General features: G+C 34.7%; 1 protein-coding gene across 33 annotated transcripts in view; it reads left to right on the top strand.

Moving 5' to 3' along the window:
* The window catches only part of GPHN (gephyrin), a 428,300-nt gene that overhangs the window by 30,536 nt on the left and 377,902 nt on the right, over window positions 1–19,862 (top strand). For 2 of the 33 annotated variants that reach the window (XM_074327350.1, XM_074327349.1), the window contains exon 2: window positions 3,108–3,143. The exons of the other annotated variants lie outside the window; for them this stretch is intronic. The gene's annotated coding sequence lies outside the window, so the exon portion shown is untranslated. The remainder of the gene's footprint in view (window positions 1–3,107; window positions 3,144–19,862) is intronic. 33 annotated transcript variants of the gene reach the window in all.

Below are 19,862 nucleotides of genomic sequence, written 5' to 3'. Positions count from 1 at the left end.
GAACTGAGATTAGGGTTAGGTTCTGTAGAATGGCTAGTGCAACAAATTGGACTATGGCTTTAATGACATGTTAAATTAGGTACAGTTCTCAGTAGATTATTGGATTTTACCTGGTTTTGCTCTTATACTGTCAGTTATATAGTCAAGGAATCATAGACTTTTAGTTCCTGAACAGACTTTACAAATGATCTTAATAACCTCGTTTTTATTCTGTTAAATGGGTATGCAAGAATTTCATTCATACTGAGTTGAACCCATAGATAATAGATACTTCCAATGTAGAATGTTATCGCAGGAATTCATAGAACAGTACATACATGTTACAATATAAAGGTTTTAATAGATCTCAGCCATTATGTGACAGATAATATTAATGTATAGATTTGAGATACTAGAATAAAGTAGATCAGAATTTGAAGGGTGGACAAATCACTAGTTTAAAAACAGAACACAAAAAAGGGAAGATGGTAGTAGCATAAGCACTTAATGATTCTTTATTGTGTCACAAAACAAAATGTCTGCAGCAGATCTTGAACATGTGGTAGATTTCGTAGAATGTTATATTACACCTATACACCTGTAGTATATGATATCACATATTAGTATATATGCACATTTATGTGCACACATTTGTCTAAATTATATTGATTTCTGTGGTATTACCAAGTAATTATTTTCATCTTCCCTACATTGATATAGGCTTTATAAGTGTTTATCAATAGGGGGATGAAGTGACTGTTTTACAAATGTCTATATTGTTTGTTTATCATTCTATTTCCCTAGCATCTATCACAGTGTTGGGCTTATGGTAGATGCTTAATAAATATTTATTGAATTAGTAAAGGAATGCGTCCTATTTTTTTTAAAGAATCATTCTTTTTAAAGAGTGCACAGAGAGATGGATTTCATTTTTATACTGATGGTACTACCAAATACATTATCATTATACAACTTAGGGATAAACCCACGCAAAAATCCTCTGAAATAGAGCTATTATCCTCAAAACTTGAGGTTTCTCTTAGTATTTGGGATTTCTCCTGAGTCTCCTTCAATGAACATTAACTTATCTGTTAATGACCAAGTAACAACTAAAGCATTTTTATGTGACAAATATCTAAAATTATCATGAGACCATTTTTTAACCCCAAATTTCAATGGTTTCCATTCATTTTTGTACTTAATTACCTTATACCTTGTATTATTTGTTATTTAAGTGTTTCATGTATATGAGTATTACTCAATTAGATCACATACTTAAGTATGGGGACCCTCTTTTGTACAATTATTTGCCACGAAGCATATTATTCATGTAGTTGATGGTCATTTCATATTAAATGAGTTAAAGGAGGTTGCAGAACACAAGTATTACACTTGTGACTGTTGGCTTTTCAGCCTAGACTCTAAAGATGTTGTTAATTGCCTTTCCACCCACATATCTTTTTAAGGGAAACAGCTTCTATACTATTGGCTCCTATTGGAGAGATATGCCCAGGCAGGTGTGTGCGTTTTGTATCTTTATGCCATTCTTTCCAACCATTGCCATTTGGATTTTGGAGGGAATACTTGATTCAAGAGAAGCTGAATACAAAGACTAGACTGCGATCTGTTTATCTTCTTGTATATAAAAAGGATTTTATCTAATCTGATTAGAAGTAGGAAAATGAATGATTTAGCAGTAGCTGAACTAATGAGACTTCCTGAAGTTGAATTAGCTTATGTTAAGTTGAATCTTATAACCAACTGAAGTCATAGGAAAGCAGCAAAGAGAAAGGATAGAATGTAAAGTAGCTTGTTGGTGGAGAGATGACAACAATTATATGAATACTTAGGTACTATGACACATAAACTGGCTTCACCTGAAATAGCTATTTTAAATATACAATAGGAATATAAGTTTTTGAAGTTTTATAATTAAGAAAACAGGGATGACATTTTTGATGTCAAATACTTATATACTTGTTTTGTGAATCATCTTTTGTGACCTTGTTGAGGATTATAGGCTTTGTTTGGTTCTGATCTGTTTCACTTTTGCTTTTATTCCACGCTAGAGCCTGTCGTCTTACACCCAGGCCATTCTGAAGTCCCAACATAAAGCCCAGGGTATTTTATCAAGGTCCTGTTAACATGACAAGTCTTAAATTGCAATCTTTCCAACATTGTGTGGCTACTGAAATCTCTGCTCACATCTTCCCAGTTGCCATTTTCTGCTGGCATTCTTGAAGTTTTGCTCTGTACACATGCAGTTTAGGAGTAAGTCAACAGCTTGAGGGAATATCTTTGCAAGTTTTTGTGCTCCTTCTCTGCAAATTCCTTTAAAGCCGTAGTCCCAGTAGTAGTTTGACAATTTTATGTTTTGCCCCAGTGTTAAGTTCAAGCGGTGACTCTATCTGTGGTCTTTCCTGTTACCCTATAGGAACTGACTGACTGTCTGCCACTGCTTTCTTCTGTACAAAGGCACTCAGTAGGTCTGTAGCTTTAGTTCTGCTCAACACTTTACATTTCTGTTTGATTTCTGGACTACGGGATAGTAATACATATATTCATGCATATGTATGTGTACGTGTATATATATTTTTAATTTTATTTTTTAAATTAATGTTGAATAAAATTGATTATTCTGGGTACAGTTCTATGAATTTAACACATACTTGGATTCACATAATCATGACCACAGTCAGGACACAGAACAATTTCATAACACGAAAAACCTTCCTTGGGCTGTCTCATTTTAGTCACACCTGACCCATAACCTTTGGCAACCACTGATCTGTTCTCTGTCACTGTTGTTTTATCTTTTTAAGAATGTCCTATCAGTGGAATTATACAGTGTTTAACTTTTTGTGAGACTCGTTTCTTTCATTCTGCATGTCTTTGAGATTCATTCAAGTTGTTTCATGTATCAGTAATCAGTAGCCTGCTTTTTTTTTTTTTGGTCAGTAGTATTCCATTTTACAGAGGTACCACAGTTTGATTATCTGTTCACCACTAATTGAGAGACATTTGGGTGCTTCTTTGCTTTTTATTTATGTTTTTGGAGATTTTAAACAGAGTTGCTATAAACTTTCATGTATAGGTTTTTGTGTGAACATACGTTTTCATTTCTCTAGGGTAAATACCTAGAAGTGGGATTGCTGGGTCCTATGGTAAGTGTATGTTTAACTTTTTAAGAAATTACCAAATTGTTTTCCTGAGTGGCTGTGCCATTTTGCATCCCCGCAACAATGTATGAGAGTTGTAGTTGCTCTGCATCCTCAGTACTTGTTATTGTATTTTTTATTTTAGTCATTCTGATAGGTATGTACTGATATCTCATTGTGATTTGCATTTCTCTGTTGGCTAATGATGTTGAACATCTTACATGTACTTATTTGCCATCTGTATATCCTATTTGGTGAAATGTCTGTTCAAGTCTTTTGCCCATTTTTCAGTTGAGTTCTATTTCTTTTTTTTAAGCCTAAATATCTTTCCCTACCTTCCAATTTTCTTCTTTTCACTTTCTTCTGTCATTACCATGTGTTTGGAACTGACAGGCTGAGTCTATGTATAAACTCACTATGTCATTTTGATAGGAAATTCAAGGAGAATATTCTTGAAGTCATAATTCTTTACATGAAGAGATTGCAAAACACCATGGGAATGGAAATGGAAAGACATAATTGGGAATATCTGAGTAATTCCGCTAGATATTCCTTTTTAGGTACATATTCTGATCTAGAAAATGAAATGAAGCTAGTTTATATTCAGATCAACTGGTTCCGAGATATTAGTGTAAGCCTAAATTTTTGTCCCCAAATTATAAATGCCCGTATTGAAAAATTAGTTTTAAAAGTCTGTTTACATAATATTATATTAGATATATTGAACATTTAACATTGAGTTCATTTGAAGATTTACAGAAATACTTTATATTGACATGTTTTATTTCATTACCATTTTAAATTGGTGTTCCTTTATGTCAATTGTCATAGTACCTTTGGGTGCTCGGATATACAAAGGTTTCTACTGTATTTGTTACATGTCCTAATAAAAGACAAACTGATAATGTTTAATGAGTACTAAGATATTAAAATGTCTTCCCAAGTTTTGTTGAGAATATAATGATAAAAGGATGGTTTAATGCAAAGCAACTTATAATTATCACTTTAAAATGAAAGACAAGTCATCACTGACTTAGGTGAACAATGACTAAAATACTTGGCACTTATAAATAGAATGACTGCTTATGCAAATTACATTGTATCTTTAGGAATTTTCTTCATTTGTGTTGGCAGAATTATGACGGTTTATAAGGGAAATATTCTAAGGGACGAAAGATACATGTTTTACATTAAATCATAACGTGGAACATACTACATAGTTTTTGAAGGCAGTATATAACTTTATTCTCACAGTCTCCCTGTTTTCTCATGAATAAGACCAAAGTATTAAGTTACAAGAAAGGTAATTGAGGTCTCACTGTCAGATTATCTGTATGTTCCCTTCAGAATTTAGTGGATTCTGATTTAAGTGTGTTTAAACAAGGCTGTTATCAAAAATCGTCTTGACTTTTAAAAGTGTGTCCTACTTCAGAATTATGTGTGGAATAAATCCCTTAAAACTGTAGATTATTTTCCTGTTATGTGAGTTAATATAGATAATAATTGTGGAATTCAAAATTGCGATAATCCACTTGCCCTTGATTCTCATTTTGGTTTGAGAATGTTTCTTTGGCCTGGCTGGAATCTATAATATGGCACTAATTACTATCTGTGAGAGACATTTGACAGTCTTAAGTAGATAATCATTACTTTAGAAGTAGTTTAGTAATTCACTTGAAAACTTACTAAAAGCCTTCATAATATTTTCTCAACTACTAATATTTTCTCTTTAAAAACTTGAACAAATTACTTTTTTTTCTTCTTCCTCTTAAACAAAATCTCTCAAACCAAAGTGGGAGAGGTGTGTCCAGCTGAAGAATTTTGGTAATGTTTACCACGTTGTGCTGCCTTGTTTCCGTGAAAATAAGACCTAGCCAGACAATCAGCTCTAATGTGTCTTTTGGAGCAAAAATTAATATAAGAAATATAGCTATTTCTATATTCTGTTTAATCCTGAGGTTTCTTGAGTCTAAGATAGTATTGACTATAATTGCCTTTTTGATTTATTTCATAACAATTGTTTTATATATTTCATTTTACAGATGAGGAAGTTGGAGTCTAAATGGTGAAGAAATAGTTTACCCAAGGTCACACAAATATTTAATTATCAGATTGTACCTAGAATGCAATTATCTTACTTTTAGTCTAGTGTTTTGTCTACATATATGTTTGTATGTGTATTATTTCTAAAATTAGGCTGAGTAAATTGAAATTAATACCTTAATTTATAAAACTAAAGTTACTTACAGAATATATGCTGCATTAGTGTTCCATTGCTGCTGTAACAAATTACCATGAACTAGATGGCTTAGCAATGCAAATGTATAGTTTTGTAGGTAAAAAGTCCAACCTAAATCTCACTGGGCTAAATCACTGTGTCAGCAGAGCTGCTATCCTTCTGGAGGGTATAGGAGAGAATCTGTTCCCTTGCCTTGTCCAGTTTCAGTACATTGTCATTTACTTTTCAGTTTACTGAGAATAACTAACACGTAAAAAAAAATTGGTCTTAGATATCACTAATATAGTCATTCCTTTGATTTCATGTAAGTCGGGACCCGAGACTAAGTATATGTGGCTTTCTTAAATCCTAAAGCTAGCCAATAGCTGAAAGCAAGCACTAGGAAGAATTTAGATGTAGTAGTCTTTTTCTTAGGGTGACTTTCTTTGATCCAAACCTAACATTTTGATACAGTAAATAGCAGTTTATCGTTTCTGCCTCCCCTATACTCCATTTTTAATAAAAATATCACATTCTCCCCACCTTAAAGGGTGTTCAAAACTATCTAATCCTCTGTGCTTTCCCTGTCTTTGAGCCTTACACATAGTACACACACACACACACACACACACACACACACACACACGATATATTCAGTATAGCACTGAAATGTTTAAAATGAAAAATTATTTCTCAACATCAACCCCTTGTCCTTGTCTCTAAAGGTGATCACTGTCAATTTCTAGTATAACCTTTGCCTTTTAAAAACATTTTATGCATGTGCCAGTAGCTGGCTATATTTAAATCTGTCTTCTAATACGTGCATCTATTAAAACATACACATATGGATTTACAATAATGGTACATTTTCCTCCTTATTCCTGGCTCTACTTTGGCCTCTTGTTTTTTAGTTTTTAAAGATTTTATGTTTAGTTTATATTCTCTTATCACTTTCTTTATACACTTGTATTTGAAATTCTTGCTGATACAAGTAAGATACAAACAAATAGTACTTTGTTATATTTTTGGTATTACAATTAAGTCTAGATTGATAATTATTAGTTACTTCTTTACAAGTGCTAATATGATTGTAAGCCAAGAATTCTTTTACCAATTAAAAGTATTAGAAAGCACTATTCTTTGGCATGTGTATCATTAAATCTTTTCCTCAAATTTTATAGGAAAGTGATGTATGAAAAGTAAAATTTGCTGTTTTTAGTTAGTTTTTGTGTTGGTTGAGTCATCTATAAAATGGGGAGGAAGAAGAGAAGGGTAAGTGTGTATGTCATATTTTGTTTAATTTAGAAAGGATTTAAAATAAATTATCACAAGAAGAGGGTGTATTATATGCCAACAACCATGCCCAGTCATACAAATGTTGTTTATTGCAGCAGCTACAGTGTAAAGCATCTGGTTCTTTTATTATAAATGTATTGTACGTTCCTTTTGCTAATGTTCTATGGCTAAATGTTGTGCACATCTTTGATTACATTTTCTTTCATACTGAGATACATAGTTTAGGCAAATTACTGAACTGTAGTGTGAGAGCCCTTCTCTTCGATAACAATGGACAACTTTCAGAATGGGATGGTACTTTGATATTCAGAAGTCCACTTTACCTCAACTTGAAATGTTTCTTTCTAATATTGAATTTGGTGTCTTGACAAAAGCAATCTGCTAAAATAGTGTAGGCTGCATGTGTTTTTGCCAAGCTCTTTCTTACTATGTTAGTTTAACTTAGATATACCATTTATAGTAAAGGTCACTTCTCAGACAGAAGCAATTAATGTGAAATTTAATGCTGGGTGTTCGATCTTTCGAAATTAAGTTACTTTAATGTAGGGAAGGGGCATGAAGACTATTTTTACAGAAGAAGAAACTAGGAGGTTGGATTCCAAGCCTACTGCCTATATGCTGCAAGACATAAAACTCAGTCAGATATTAATCAGTCACACAGAATAAATTATCCAAAGACCAGCGATTCCATTGGACTATTCTGTAGTTAAGCCCACAGCAAATAAAATACAGGTTGTACTTTACAAGAATTAAAAAAAAAACCTGCCCCTATTCTTTCTGCACCTTATAATAGTTAAACTTACCATTGTCTTTCTTTCCTCCTTTCCCTGCACACCAATAAATTTTCCTTGGAAACAGAAAACACCTAAACCCTAGCCCAGGGATAGAGGCGGTCTCTCTTCCACCAGCAGGTTAGACTGGCCCTTTGTCTATGGGTGGCCTTTATTTTCTTACTTGCTCCCTGCTAAATAAACTTACTTTTACTTTAAACTATATATATCAGCTCATGTTTGAATTATCTCCTATGTAAAGCCAAGAACGCTCTTTTCCTGAACAACTTTAGCTAGGTGAAAAAAATAATTTCCCTCTTTATAAACTGAATAATCCTGAATGATTACAGAAAATGGACAAACCTAATGATCATATGATCCAGATAATTCACAACACAACCCATGTAATCCTGAATGAGCTGGTGCATGATATGGTTAACAAATTTGGAAAACTACTTCTCACTTTTAGGGCATACCTGATGTACTTTCTATATAAACATAAATATGTATATAAGCAAATATTTGTTTAAGTTATCTAGCTTGAATACTGCTTGTCAAATTTTTTTTGTGTGTTTTCTGAAATTCTGGATTGTTTCCATTCCAAAATCAATGTTCTGATTATGATAATGACAATTAATATGTTTAAAGTGACACATAATGAGATTACAACATTCAAAGTTAAGCAGGCATTTTCTGCTTTGTAGGGTATGAGAAGCTAATGTTTATTGTCAGGGAATAAAACTTAAATAATACTGTTTTTTTTGGTTTTTGTTTTCGATCCTAAAGTTTTTTTTGTGTTTTTTTTAAAATGTTGATTGTTTTTATTCTTTGTTTACTATACGTTAGGCACAGTGTTAAATACATTACATAGACTTTTTGTGTGTTTTACAGATTTCTGTTTATTATTTTTTTCCTTTTTTAACACGTTGCGTACGGCGGGGTTTACATCCCTCATACCCCTCTGTTCCGGCAGGTTTTTAAAAGAAACTACTTTAAAATGCACTCTTCTCTTTAAAGCGTAAATGCTTCTATGTCATTTATTATTTTTCTATAAATAATAGATTTTACAAATAAATTATTCTATAAATAATTATTCTACAAATAATTCAATAAAATATGCAAAGTAAAAAGAGTCAACAGTAAAAATGAGAATTCTCGTTATCCGTCCTTAACGCATGGCTCAGAAAAAACGAAGATTCTCGTGATCCGTACGGAACATGTTAATTAGTTTCAGGTGTACAAAGCAATGTAATAGTTAGACATTTACACCCTTTACAAAGTGATAACTTCCCCCAACCTACTTCCCCTCTCACATCATATATAGCTGTTACAGTATCATTGACTATCTTCACTGTGCTTCACAACCTGTGGCGCTGTATCTATACATTTTTGCCACCCCCCAAAAAGTATTGCCCAAAAAATGTATACACAGTTTAAGAAAGGAAAACTGTATTAAAATTGTAATACTCAATATATACCAATAACAAAACATGAATAGAAGTCACATTTGACTTCTGCAGTTACAAGAGGTGCTCAAAGTGGTTACCATCAGCGTCCAGACACTTCTGATTATGGCAAACTACTGCTTGAACAACACTGACCAAAGTGTCCACTTGTATGCATTTTTTGGCACCCCGGGGTGTGTGTGTGTGTCAATTTATATTTATATATTTATATATATTTATAATTGACATTCAATATTATTGTATTTCAGTTTCAGTTGTCTAGTGTATTGGTCAGGCATCTCCGTGGTCTATAAAGTGATCCCCCCATGAGTCCAGTGCCCATTTGGCACCTTACATAATCTTACAACATTATTGATTATATGCCCCATACTGCATTTGAGCCTAAAAGTTTTGAAAACTATTTTAAATGGGCTAGCAAGTTTGAATATTGTATTCATCAGCTGAGAAGTTAACTTGGGATTCAGCCCTGACCCTTCCATTATTTACTTGTATGACCTTGGGAAAATTCCAGTTGGCTTTAGTTTCCTCACTTTTTAAAATAGTGGAGTTGAATTCCAAATTGATCTCTGAAATCCAATCTACTTCTAAAATTTGGTGACAAACATTTTATGATTCTGTTTTCTTTCCCCCTCAGACCAAACTAGTTTTGAGTTATGTTTAAATTTACCTTTTCCTGTATGTAAATATGGTTTAGGACTTAGAAATTGAGTGTGTGAGTTCTAAACGAGACAAAACCTTATTAATAGTCTTTTTGCTAACTACAGTGTATGATCTATGAAGAAATTAAAGAATCAGGGGTTCTAGGCTAGCGTGAGGTGAAGATAATATTGTGTGTGTGTGTACACATACTTTCCTACTAACAAATAATGTTATTAAGCCTCAATTTTAGGCAGTCATTGTGAACCTGGGTATTGGAACTGTGGTCTTTACAGTGTTCCTGTCCCTCGTCCAGTTGTAATGCTGGGGCTAGCATGTGTTCCTACTCCTTCCCCAAGAGCAGAGCCACCCCTTTCCCCCATTGTCTCCTCTCCAGCAACAGTGAGTATCTACCATGCTATGGCTTTGATGTACTTCTCCCTACATATTAAGGATTTGCTCCTTTGGGGAGATAAACAAAATGAGTTCTGGTCAACTTTTCCTCCCTAGGTAGAATGGAATTTCACCAATGTCTTCAAGTATAGTTTTGCAGATTAAGGTTTTTGTTTCATAGGGGAGGTAGGCTAGATAGTTCTGGGTAGAGTTTCAACATTGTTTACTATTCTCCTTCCTTAGTAAGTGATGGGGAGATTCTTCCAGCTTCTCACTCATCTTTCCTGTGTTCCTAGTGGGGTTCCAGGAGGAAAAGTGTGCAAGAACGTGTGTGTAAAGGAAAAAGACACTCCTATGTGCCTCCTGTACTCAATATTCTACGCACACTTAGAACGTTCCAGTTCCACAACTTCTGACACCATACTAAAGGTGTGATAAGAAAATACAGTGAATGTTTAAATTAAAATAATTTATTACAGGAAAAGACACATTGCCATTAATCCCCCTCAGAATACTCCCCCTCACTTCGAACACACTTATCCCATCATTCTTGCCACTGTCTGAAGCAGTTCTGGAAGTCCTCTTTCGTGAGTGTCTTTAGTTGCCCTGTTGTGGCTGCCTCAATGTCGTGAATCGATTGAAACGTTTAGTTTTCATGGTCATTTTGACTTTGGGGAAGAGCCAAAAGTCACATGGTGCCAGATCCGGTGAATAAGGTGGACGAGGACACACCATAATGTTTTTATTTGACAGATATTGCTGTATACCAGAATCAATGTGTGACACATAGTGTTGTCATGATGGAGGATGATTTATGACACACTTTATAAAACATACCTTGTCTCAACCGACTGACTGCACCAAACAAGTTGAAACTTGTCACACACTGTTACAAAGGTTCATCACGCCACTTCCCATATTGAAGATCCCTGCCTTTCCGTTGGATGGCCCTCAGCAGTAGTACGGTATTTTTTTAATCACACCTCGAGGGTATGTGTGGATTTTCCTCACACAAAGCAATTGTGTGACACCAGTTGGTTTTCCTGCAAAACTGTCCCCTCCCAGCTTCACACATGCCAACGGCAAGTCCAGTTGTTACCTGTGCTTCTGACTCGCTATAAATTAGAGGTTCCTATGACTCCCTCCTTAGGTTCAATTACTTTGTTAGAATGGCTCACAGAACTCAGGAAAACAGTTTATTTATCAGATTACCAGTTTATTGTAAAAGGGTATATTTCAGAAACAGCCAGAGGGGAAAAATGCATAGGACAAGTTATATGGGAAGAGCTAGGGGTCTTCCATGCTCTCTTCAGGCACACCACCCTCCCTCCATCTCCAAAATGTTCACCAGTCAGTCCTTCTGGGGTTTTTTGGAATCTTTGTTACGTAGGTATGATTGATTAATCATTGGCCATTGGTGATTAATCTCAATTTCCATCCCCTTGCCCCTCTCCAGATGGGAGGGTGAGTGGGGCTTAAAATGTCAACCCTCTCATCTCTTGGTTGGTTTCTCTGGCAACCAGTCCTTATCCTTAGCTTATCTGGAGTCTTTCTAAATGTTACCTCATAAACTCAGGTATGGTTGAAAGGAGTTTGTTATGCATAACAAAAGACACATATTTCCAGGAATGGGGAGAAAGAACAAATATGTTTTATTAAATCACAGCATCACAGTTTGCAGCCCCCCTATGGTTGCAGCCCTAGGGTTTCACACTCTCTTGGTAGCTCAGTCAGCTTTTAGCAGTTCATTTATAATTTCTAGTTTAATCTTCTAGGTGGCTTAGTGTTCAGTGGCATCTGTCCCAGGTTAGGAAAAGCTTGGGTCCTGTTCCACACCCTGGGTGCCTGTCTCCAGATTTCAGCTTAGTTATTTGACCTATGGCTTCAGTTTTCTGATGGGCTTAGGAAAAGTCATTAATTTTTTTTTCTTGTATTGGTTGGAGTGACACTGTCTCCAACTTTGATCTTAAACTGGAAATCCGTTTGTTTTTTTAAAAATACTTTTCATTTGTATGTTGCTATTCATCTATTAACTCCTTATGTCTTTCTGTCCTTTATGTCTTAAGCATATTTATAATAACCAGTGTAAAGTTCTTGTGTGCCCTCTTCTGTCTGTTTTTTTGTGGGTTTTTTGTTGTTGTTGTTTTTTATTATTGTGGGTTATACTTTCCTGCTCCTTTGAATTTCTAGAAAGTTTTATTCTATGATATGGGCATCACGGATGCTCTTTTGTCAGCGTGAACATTTTGAAGCTTTGTTAGGCAGGTCTAGGTCAACTGTACTAAGTAGTAGCCTTTCTGGGATCTTATTTGAATGCCTCGAGTGTTAGTGAGTTTGCTGTGCTCTGACTGGTCAGCACTTGTATGTGGGGCAGTGCTGTGATTTCTGAAGTATCAGTTTAGCTCAGGCTTCCTAGTATTAGAATCTTCCAGAGCTCACAGAATCTCACCTTGTGTGTGCACAGTTTAGAATTTGCCATAGCCGTAGAACATTTTGCAGATTCTGGAGCTACTCTGTAAACTACCTACTTTTTCAAAAAACTGCCCTGCAAATTCCATTCACATCTGCATCCCTAAACTCTTATCTCTGCCTCCTTAGCTCACTGAGGCCTCTATGTTCTGCTTGGGCTCTACCTCAGGGCAGGGTAATTTGGAATATGCCTCTGAGCAGAAAGTCTTGCTGTTGTGGGGCTTACCATGTATGTTTGCCTTCTCTTGTGGATCTGAGTCCTGGGCTGCCTCTTGTTCTAAAAACAGATATTATTTTATATGTTTCAGTTTTATAGTTGTATGTGGCAAAGGGGCTGATCACGCATCAGTTATTCTGACAGGTACCAGTTATCCTGACATGTCTAAAGCACAAGTTCTGTTATTCTTTTTCTATTGAGTAAATTCTATATGCCAATCACCTTGTTAAACTTTTCACATCTTATTTAATCCTTGTTTAATTTTACAAAAAAATATTTGTTACAATAATTTGTAATAACTAATTATTATTACCATTTTATAGATGAAAAACCTATAGAGAGGTTCAGCAACTTCATAGTGAAAAAAATCCTAGTAATTAAGTAGCCCAGGCATATACTAATTAAATTGTTCAAGCATGTCTTTGTGATTTTCTTTGACCTTTTATCTGGACTTTTTTTAATCTTTTAAAATTTTATTTATTTATTATTTGAGAGTAGAACCCAATCAGTTACATCAGGAATTGGCAGTTTTTGTCTTACAGGGCCATACTGTAAATATTTTAAATGTATGGACCATATGAATTGTCACTACTATTCAACGCTGCCATCATAGCTCAAAAATAGACATAGACAATACATAAACTGGTGTGGCTCTGTCCAATAAAACCTTATAAAAAGATGTGACCAGTTAGTGGGACCATAATTTGCTGACTGCTGAGTTAAATTGGGGGTTCCTGTGATTTTGGTCTTTAGTAGTTGCACGTTTTCTATTTTTTAATCTTAATGTTCAGAAAACTTGGCATTTTTGTTGTGATATAATAAAGATCATCTTCAAACTTATTTTTTTTAATAACAAGCAAAGTACTTAAATGATAAGTACTTAAATGGCCTCATCTCTGTAACAAAGTCGTAAGTCTTATGTATTTTTCTGTCTGAAGTAGGATGTATATATATTCTGACAGTTGATATTCTAACTATAAGTAGATGGGTTCTTGGGTAGCAGCTGAATTCCAAGTAGCAAGGTATTTTCTCAGTTGCTGGGTCCTCAGTGGCTAGCATGACACCTGTCATATAGTAGCTATTTAGTAAACAGTTTTGAATGAGTTATTGTGAAAAAGCAAAGACATTTTAAAAAAAAATTTAAACTATGGTTGACATACAATATTATATTAGTTTCAGGTATGCAACATAGTGATTCAGCATTTTATATACCTTACAAAGTAATCACCACAGCAAGTCTAGTACTCATCTGTCAGCATACATAGTTATTATGATATTATTGATTATATTTCCTACGCTGTACATTACATCCCCATGACTTATTTTATAATTGGAAGTTTATACTTCTTAATCCCCTTCCCCTTTTCCATGAACTCCCACCCCTCCTTTCCTATAGCAACCATCAGTTCTCTATCTCTATGAGTTGGTTTCTGTTTCTGTTTTGTTCATTTGTTTTGTTTTTTAGCTGGAACATATAAGTGAAATCATACAGTATTTATCTTTCTCTGTCCGACTTATTTCACTTAACATAATGCACTCCTGGTTCATCTATGTCACAAATGGCAAGATTGCATTCTTTTTTATGGCTGAGTAATATTGTATATAATACCACATGTTCTTTATCTGTTCATCTATCAGTAGACACCTAGGTAGCTTACATAGCTTGGTTATTGTAAAAAGTGTTGCAATGAACATAGGGTTGCATATATTTTTGAATTATTGTTTTCTTCAGATAAATACCTAGAAGTAGAATTGCTGTGTCATATGGTAGTTCTGTTTTTAGGTTTTTGAGTAATCTCTGTACTGTTTTCTATAATGGCTTGTACTCGTTTACATTCCCACCAGAATGGTGTGAGGGTTCCCTTTTACCTACTTCATAGCCAACAATTTTTATTTGTTGTCTTTTTAATAATAGCCATTCAGACAAGTGTAAGGTGATATCTCATTGTGGTTTTGATTTGCATTTCCCTGATGATTAGTGATATTGAGCATCTTTTCATGTGTCTGTTGACTTTCTTATGTCCTCTTTGGAGAAATGTCTATTCACGTCCTCTGCTGATTTTTTAATTGGGATATTTGTGTGTTTTTTTTTATGTGTTTTGGATATTAACCCCTCATCAGATAAATCATTTGCAAATATCTTCTCCCATTCAGTACATTGCTTTTTCGCCTTATTGGTAATTTCCTTTGTTGTGTAAAAGCTTTTTAGTTTGATGTAGTCTTGTTTATTGTTGCTTTTGTTGCTTTTGCCTGAGAAGACATATAAAAAAATTAAAAAAAAATGGCTAAAACTGATGTCAAAGAGTTTACTGCCTATATTTTCTTAGAGGAATTTTATGGTTTCAGGCCTTATATTTAAGTCTTTAGTTGATTTTGAGTTTATTTTTGTATATGGTGTAAAAAAGTGGTCTAGTTTCATTTTTTTGTATGTATCTGTCCAATTTTCCACATACTGTTTATTAAAGAGACTATTATTTTTCCTTTGTAGATGCTTGTCTCCATTGTCATAGATTAATTGACCATATGAGCATGGATTTATTTCTAGGTTCTCTATTCTGGTCTATTGATCTGCATGTCTGTTTTTTGTGTCAGTACCATACTGCTTTGATTACTATAGCTTTATAGTATAGTTGAAATCAGGGAGCATGATACCTACAACTTTGTTGTACTTTCTCGAGATTGTTATGGCTAATCGGGGTCTTTCGTGGTTCCATATAAATTTTAGGATTATCTGTTCTAGTTCTTTGAAGAATGCCATTGGTGTTTTGATAGGGATTGCATTGAATCTACAGCTTGCTTTGGGTAGTATGGACATTTTAATGATATCAATTCTTCAATCTATGAGCATGATATATTCTTCCATTTATATCTGTAGTCTTCAGTTTCTTTCATCACTGTTATAATTTTGAGAGTGCAGGTGTTTTACCTCCTTCATTAAATTTATTCCTAGATATTATATTATTTTTTATGTAATTGTAAATGCGATTTTAAGAAATTTCTTTTTGTGATAGTTCATTTTTTGTGCATAGAAACACATCATATTTCTGAGTACTAATTTTGTATCCTGCAACTTTACTGATTAATTTATTTTAATAATTTTTTTTGTGGAATCTTTAGAGTTATGTGTAGATAGTATTATATCATCTGCATATAGTGACAGTTTTACTTCTTCCTTTCCAATTTGGATAAGCTTTATTTCATTTTCTTGTCTGAATGCTATGGCTAGGACTTCCAATACTATGTTGAATAAGAGTGGTGAGAGTGAGGGCGGCCGGATGGCTCAGTTGGTTAGAGCGCAAGCTCTATTCCCACATGGGCCAGTGAGCTGCACCCTCCACAACTAGATTGAAGACAACGAGCTGCCCCTGAGCTTCTGGAGTGGTGGCCGGATGGCTCAGTTGGTTAGAGCGCGAGCTGTCAACAAAGTTGCTGGTTCAATTCCCACATGGGATTGTGGGCTGTGCCTCCTGCAACTAAAGATTGAAAACGGTGACTGGACTTGGAGCTGAGCTGGGCCCTCCACAACAAGATTGAAGGACAATGACTTGGAGCTGATGGGCCCTGGAGAAACACACTGTTCCCCAATAAAATTTATATTAAAAAAAAAAAAGTAGTGAGAGTGAGCATCCTTGTCTTGTTCCTGATCTGAAAGAAAAAGCTCTGAGTTTTTACCATTGAGTATTATGTTAGCTATGGATTTGTCATAAATGGCCTTTATTATGTTGCGATATATTTCTTCTCTACCCACTTTGTTGGGAACTTTTATTATAAATAGATGTTGAATTTTGTCAAATGGTTTTTCTGCATTTATTGAGATGATCATATGATTTTTATCCTTCATTTTGTTTTTGTGGTACATCAGGTTGATTGATTTGCAGATATTGAACCATCCTTGCATTTCCACAATAAATCCCATTTAATCATGTTATATGAGCTTTTTAATATATTGTTAAATTTAGTTTGCTAATATTTTGTTGAGGATTTTTGCATCTATGTTCATCAGGGATACACACACACACACATCATGTTTCCCCAGAAATAAGACCTAGCCAGACAATCAGCTCTAATGCGTCTTTTGGAGCAAAAACTAATATAAGACCTGGTCTTATTTTACTATAAGACTGGGTATAATACAATATAATATAATATATGCCATGTCTTATAATATAATATAATATAATATAATATAATATAATATAATTAATATAATATAATATAATATATGCCATGTCTTATATTAACTTTTGCTCCAAAAGACCCATTAGAGTGGATTGTCCGGCTAGGTCTTATATTTGGGGAAACACGGTGTGTGTGTGTCTTTGTCTTGTTTTGGTACTTTTGGTGTCAGGGTAATACTGGCCTCACAGAATGAGTTTGGAAGCTTTCCCTCCTCTTCAGTTTTTTTGGAACAGTTTGAGAAGGATAGGTTTTAAATTTTTTTTTCAATGCTTGGTAGAATTCACCTGTGAACCTGTAGGGAGCCCTGGAGCAAACCACACCAGGACTGTCTTGGCAGGCTGGCTGAAAGGTATTTGGACCAGGCTGTGGGGAGACCCATGGATTAACTGAACTGGGGCCTGGATATGTAGTTAGAGTGGGCGGAGGCAGTAGGGCGACCTGGGGACAAGCTGTGAAGCTAGTGTGGGCCTAGGGCCTGGGTGCACTGGGATGGCATTGGCTGGCTGGCTAGAGCACCCAGATGGTATTCATGCACATGTGAGCAAGGTGGAGGGGAGGACAACACATGGCGTTCTCAGGTGCCTCCAGCACCAGAGAGAGATCGTACAGCTCCCCTCCCATTTGGCAGATGCTCTAGGGTTAGTAAATGGATTTCCTTCCGATATAGTTTAGGTGCCCTTTAAAACACTGTTTCTTTGCTGTGCCCAGGGCAGGTGAGTCTGCTCACAGGTCCTTTAGTAATCCCTTCCTACTGCAGGTAGGTGTGTTGGGGTGGGGTTCCCTTGAAACCGCCGTGTCTCCATGTCTACTACCCCTTTCTATGTGGTCTGCCTCTCATTTGTTGTACAGAAGCTGTTCATTCAGCCCTCAGTTCTTCTTCAGAAGAAATTCGTCTGTCTTGGTATAAATTTGATGTGTTCATGGGTGGAGATTAGTTCAGGGTCTTTCTATGCCACCATCTTGGACTGGAAGCCATCAAAAAAGTGCATTCTTATATTGCATTATAACGACTGTCAATTAGGAAAAAGTGGTACAGTAAGTATAACTTAGTATTTTACATAGAATTTTAAGTAAGCATTAAATTTAAATTTTAATTACAAATTTTCCAAATTGTTAAACTATATTTAAAAATTTTGGCTTGTTTCTTTGCTTTATAAAAGTAGGATTATACTACTTAATACTTTCTGGCATACTTCGGAAGTTAATACGCGTTAGCAAATAAAACCCTATCATGAGGGGTTTAGAGAGAGATAAGCAATTGCTTAGAATGACAACTTAGAATATGCTCACATAAGAGAACTTAAGAAGGGGAAGAAAACTAAGAAAATAAAAGTAAAACATGAGCAGATTTGATAGAAGAAAATAAGAAAAGGGCTGTACTGGGGTCAGAGTGTATTGGGAAAGGAGGAGTAGTTAATGTGTAGAACAAAAAAAAACAAAACAAAAAACAAGCAAATGGCGTAAAAAGTATACTTGAAATATAAATTCTAAGTGTTTTTAGATAACTAGAAACCCAATTCTAAGAAGCCTGTGAAGTCTTTCATAATTAATTCTACACAGAAGTGACTGAAATTGATTGGTTAAATAGGTAAAGATGGAATAGTTGTTAAGTTCTAGAATGTTTTACAGAGGTGAAAAGAGAGGTGAAGATGAGCTCAGTTCCGTAGGTGACTTTGGAAAATGGATAAATATTATAATGTGTCAATAAAAGAACTAGAAAAATGGGCAAATTAGGAAATAAAACCAGAAGCTTACACTTTGTTTTTCAGTTTATTTATTTGTTTGAAATGAAAATTTCAATCTTCATTCATAATCCATCAGAATTTCAACTTGTAAAACCCCTAAAGCACTTGTTTTCAGTGCTGTGTTTAAGCCATTTGTTAATTAACAATTTTATTCCAAGTTGTGTTTGAACTACTGAATTATTTTTTGACCTTGTAACTCCTTTACTCTGTGGGTTAATAGGTGAAAGATATTTGTTTTTGGGACTGATAATTTTAAGGATGCTAGAATTACCTTTTTCTGCAGTAGTTGTATATTTATTCTTTTGCTCAGAATGAGATGAAAATTTCCGGATACTGGGAAACAGAATCCTACGAAAAGGATTTCTCACACTCTTGATTTCCTATCCAATGGAATGCAAACAGTGTTTTTATTTTTCTATTCCTCCACTTGAAGGTGGGAGTCCTCAATTGTCTGAAAAGTCCTTGTACTTAGAACTGGCTTTGTTACCTCAATAATTATAAGTTGGCTAATAGGAGCGTTTTGCCTCCCATATGTGTCCAGGCATCGATAGATACTAGCAAACGACTACTCCAGCAAAAGGAAGATGTGCTTTGACCCTTCATATTGATTTCTTTATGACTGAAATTTTGGGGTTCAGTGACAACTTCTTTTTGCCTTGTTTGGAAAACTAGGGGGCAGGTTTATCATTTATGGGCACAGACATGTCAAGCATAAAAAAGCATAATAAGAGATCTTTAAATAGGGAATTTGGAAAAGTTACTCCTTTTCTCTCATGGAAAAAATGTAATCCATCTTGTAGGAAAGGGTACAGTGACTTTTATACTTTGCTTGGAATAAGGGTTTTCATTTGTTATCCCATTTGTTTCCACCAGGGCAAATTGTTACATGATGGCACAAGGAGTCTTAGACCCCTTTGGGGGTTGATTGGTTTTTATAATAATGTTATGTATTTTTCTGATTGCTGTGCTATGGTAGGAAAAACATTGCAATTGGTACCAGGAACCTAAATTTAACTTCAGGATTCAAATGCTTCAACAAATCATGTATCTTCTTTCAGCCTCAGTTTCTTTATCAAGAAAATTAAGATGATAAACCTACCAGAAAGGTTATTTTGAAGGTTAATTTAATAGTTTCTATGGAAAAAATGCTAAGTTATATAGCACTATACAAATGTAAATTTGTATTTTAAAAAATTTTATTTAGAATTATTGAAGCTTTCAAAATCAATAAAAGTGTATTTTGAAGAAAGTTCATTGGTCATAGGAAATGAATTGATATCATGTGACCAGGAATAAAATAGAAGTGTTATTTCTTAATTAATATAGAACTACAGGG

This window comes from Rhinolophus sinicus, linkage group LG03, assembly GCF_036562045.2.
Source record: "Rhinolophus sinicus isolate RSC01 linkage group LG03, ASM3656204v1, whole genome shotgun sequence".
Taxonomy (NCBI): Eukaryota; Metazoa; Chordata; class Mammalia; order Chiroptera; family Rhinolophidae; genus Rhinolophus; species Rhinolophus sinicus.
This window is presented reverse-complemented; position numbering and strand designations above follow the sequence as displayed.